This window comes from Micropterus salmoides, unplaced genomic scaffold (assembly GCF_014851395.1).
Source record: "Micropterus salmoides isolate LMB-PRFRI ecotype aquatic unplaced genomic scaffold, ASM1485139v1 Ms_hic_scaffold_2073, whole genome shotgun sequence".
Classification (NCBI taxonomy): Eukaryota; Metazoa; Chordata; class Actinopteri; order Centrarchiformes; family Centrarchidae; genus Micropterus; species Micropterus salmoides.
Window position 1 is genome coordinate 1 of NW_024041233.1, and position 4376 is coordinate 4376.

At 41.3% G+C, this 4376-nt stretch overlaps 1 long non-coding RNA gene across 1 annotated transcript; it reads left to right on the forward strand.

Annotated features, from left to right (window-relative positions):
• The first annotated feature begins 305 nt into the window (after nucleotides 1-305).
• Nucleotides 306-1626, forward strand: LOC119915338. The gene is made up of 3 exons (XR_005446936.1): nucleotides 306-337; nucleotides 1190-1294; nucleotides 1395-1626. It is a non-coding gene; the product is annotated as an uncharacterized LOC119915338 (long non-coding RNA).
• The last annotated feature ends 2750 nt before the right edge of the window (nucleotides 1627-4376 follow it).

Below are 4376 nucleotides of genomic sequence, written 5' to 3' on the forward strand. Positions count from 1 at the left end.
CACCAGCATCAGATGGTGATGCATGAATGAAGAACCAGGGTTCAGAATCTTTTACAATATTACAATTTGATTCTTGTCAAATTACAATTACAATAAGTGAATTGAATGTTTTCCACCATCTTTCCAGGCACCACGTAAGCACAAAGAAGCAGAGAATGGCACAGTTCACGCTGAATCCATGAGCAAGTCTAAAGAATTAATGGCGCCCCCCTGCTGTCTGAGTGTGCTCTGCAGGAGGTGAGAGATGACTTACAGCTCCACCTCTGCATGTCGGCGCTCATGGCACTACCTGTTGTGCTCATCACCCCTCACTCCTCCACTGGATCCGCAACTTGAGGTACAGTATTGAAATGGAAGGAGCGTGTGAGAGAGCATGTTAGAGACGAAGCACCTGCACTGCTGAGATGAACACACCCAAGGCTGTGTTTATTAGAGAGTATGCTAATCACCACCCCATGTTTAACAATGCTTATTAATTATTAACTATGCATCTGTTCAGAAAAATGCAAAAGTTTCTACATGTACAAAAACTGGACGTCCACAGCAATGTGTAGTTAAGTATCTGATTTGACAAGACCAATTACGAAAATCAAGTCCATTGCAATATTAGACTTCCTTTGGTGCTTCCATTCCTGCATGGAGATCTAGTCCAGGTGAGAGAGAGAGAGCTGCGATTCCCTATGCTACACTGTAAAGGCCAAGAGATGAAGGGCTTGCTAATGTCTGGTTGTTGTGATGATGTGGTACAACTTGTTGGATTTAAGGGGGGGGGGGGTTAGACTTGGTAACCTCACAATAACATGTGTTGCTTCAATAAATTGAGTTTGAATAGCATCCTCCATTTTTGCATACTACCCACCAAAGGGTGTATTAGTTATGTCAAACAAAACATAATAAAATCTTCAAACATTCCACCACATGTTCAGATAAAAATTGGCCCATTTTATGTAAGCAGGTCCACTAATGCATCTTTAAACTTTCTACTTTCTATGAATATAACTGTTGAATCTTTACCAGCTGCAGGGGTGCTGGTTTGTCTAATATTGACCTCTGATTTGTTGGCAGAACAGGATGTTTCTGTGGCAGATCACTGTTATTAATTATTGTATTCATTTAAAGTTCCCTACAAATTATTTGTGTAAAATAACTGGCTGAAATCAGTACCATTATTCGTTGTGATCCTCTGCAGGTATTCCACGCAGTTGGATCCTGACCCCTGTTGGCCACACATTGTGCCTCTAATTAGTGTGTACATGCTGCTTATTAACTGCAACACCTTAAAACTCAGCAACAGGTAAGAGGACACCATCACCAACACACACATCCCCTATTCATTGATTACCCTGTCACAGGAATTCTGCTGCAGTGTACAACTTTTTCTATATCTCTTTCAGTAAACTCCTGCCTCTGACATCCTGCCTCCCTCTCCCCTTGGCCATCACCATGGTGACCTTCTCTCCACTCCACCTCTACAGGGTCACCTACTTCCTGTTGGCAGCACTAGCCCCGCTGGCCTTGTGTTGTCTTCTCTGACGGTATCTGGCAGCTTTCAGTCCACATCTCCACCATAACAAGCCTTTCTCTAAAGCGCAGCTTTACTCACTGAAGCTGGTCAAGACTGATTTGTCCGGGAAGACTTACGCCATCTAGCTGCCATGGAGCAGAGCCATAGACATACATAGCTTGGGGAACTGTCTGCTCAATGTTAGCACTGAAAGCTCCATGGCGATTACACTGTGTTTTAAAATGAGAGGATGTAATGGCCTTGGAACATTTGGTGTGAATATGGCTCCCAAGGATTGACCTGAAACCAAGTTTGCCTTACTTTGTATATCTATAGCTCTGTCTTCAAGGAGCAAGAACTCCACAACCAGTGAAGCTACTGATACTAGAGATCACAACAGGGTGTTACTGTTAAAACGTCTTCTTTTAGTTTTTGTTTGTTTCTAGTGTTTACAGTGGCACTGTTCACTGTGGTCACTACGCTGTGAACTCCTGCACTACCTACTGCTTAGCGATGACTTATGGTTCTATGTTATCTTTACCTGTTGACTGTCGTAGCACTGCCAGGCACGGGCAGCAAAATGAACGTTTGAGCTGGAAAAGGTTTTAGTGAATGCGCAGGTTCTAATCTGTCGCACATTTTAATTCAGAAGAGGAAATTATGATCTACTCCATGTTCTCTAAAATACAGGGGTGTAGCCAAACAATTTTCATAGGCGTGGCCAGGCTATGAGCACTATTCATTTTGGGGTCTTGTTTAGTCCTTTTTTCCTGCGTGTCACTGTGTGACAAATACTCGCTTTTCGATACTCATTCGTTTATTTAGGTAACAGCGGCTGTTAAATGAGCAGCAGGCTAGGCTTAGCCAAATAATATTGATATATATTTCCTACTTGAAAGACATGAGGCAAGAACTCTTAAAGAAAGGATCTAAAATGCCGTCAGTGCTGTGTTGGTTGTCGTGTGTGAACAGGCTTTGTTGTGTCCTTTCAGACACTCTGGAGTGAGGTCTGACGGTCAAATTATGCTGGACTATTACACTAGGGACACCCTCTTCTACGTTGTTCTTGGTGAAGCATCTGGCTAGCAAAGTTTAAAAAGCAGATTACTTGCTTTCTCTAAGCCTCAGATTTAGGTTCAGTGGAGGATTATGGGACGTCTGTTCAGTATTGCAGCATACAGTGTGATTGGAGCTTTAAACAAACACTTTGTAAACCCCATATTGTAATTGGAATTTTATCTGCTTTGTGCTGCTGCAGTTTAGTGACTGTTTAAGGCACTGTAAGCTATCCTAATGGCAGGTGTACAGGTGAATATTTATAACCAAGGAATCCACCTTTTTGTCTTAATTTTTTAATACCTTTTTAAAACAAAGATCACAAAACTACTGGTCTGTGTGTCCTTTTACAAAGTCAGCCACGCATGGAGCAGTACATAGCAAGCAACAACTTAAATTCTTATTCTTATTTTTGAATATTTTCTCTTAATATGTTAGAACATGTGGTTCCAGATTTTAACATTTTAAGAGCAACTTAGAAGACGAGGCTGGGGTCGTTTTATATTTTCCTTACTGTCAACAAAAGCCAACAATGTGCTATTTGGCTATTTAGTACTTTTTTGACGTCCCTACCATGTTGGTGGCACTCAGCCCCAAGCCTGATGCTTTTTACTGAGGATGTACATTTTTAAAAACATAGTTTCTTTTTTTATATAATTTCCTAAAGCAGCTGGTGTCAGTGATTTTTAGTAAATGTAATTTAAACAGGAGGAAATCTGATGATTTCCAACTGTGGATTAATCCACATTTGGTGCTCTAGTGGGTAAACTACAATGTCTCCCAGTGCAACAGTGTAGCTCACTGATGTGTTTTAATAGTTTTTGGATAACAGTGGAGCTCTGTGGCACAGAGGAAGATGATATCAGGTTTTGGCTCCACACACAATACTTGTTAGTGGATATTCATGCCCTGTGATGGACTGGCGACCTGTCCAGGGTGTACCCCGCCTTTCGCCCGATGTAAGCTGGGATTGGCTCCAGCCCACTGCGTCCCTGTACGCGGGATAAGCAGTTGACGATGGATGAATATATTCATTGCTGGTTTGGGTCTTTTCATGGGATTTGTTGACAGAAAGAGAACTATAAAATATAACAAGCCTTCTCCTTTGTTATAAGAGGAGGATGTAATATTTGATAGAATGAAGCTTTTAGATTTCAGTGGAAAAGAAACAGTTGTGAAATTCTGTTGCCACAATTGCTTCAAACGATCATTATGATTGTTGACGAAAACTGTTTTCTGTGCGGTGACGCATGTTGTGTGTGTGGTGTATTGTAATGGCATGTAGGCCTAACATTTTGTTGCTTTTTGACTTCAGTCAAGTGTTGCACTGACACCGACACCCCTTAGAGTTTCATAACAAACTTTTGTGAATCAGTGTCTGACTAGGGGTTTACAGTATCTGTGGGTAACATGACAGACATGACATGACAGCTGTACCAGTTTCAATTTTGTTTTATTTTATGCCTCTCTGTGTTAAAGATTGTGTTGTATTGCTTTGTGTTACATCCTCTTACTGTTGCTCACACCTCCTCACATCAGTGAAGCAGCTGCTGTGCCTTTCTGCTTTCTCGTGTATGCAGCAGTGCATCTGTTCATACCTGCCTGTCAGTTGAAAACCATGTAGTCCTCAGTAGCAGTGTCTTGGCTAAATGATAAAGGCCTATGGTGAATGTAAGTGTACTTCACTGGTTCTGTGTGAATGAGTTTACCCACAAAAATATTTCCTCAACACGGTAGTATGATTTTGAATTTGTGTGACTTGATAATAACTTCATACTAAAGATAAGTTCATAAGGGACCAATCACTCTTGCCCAT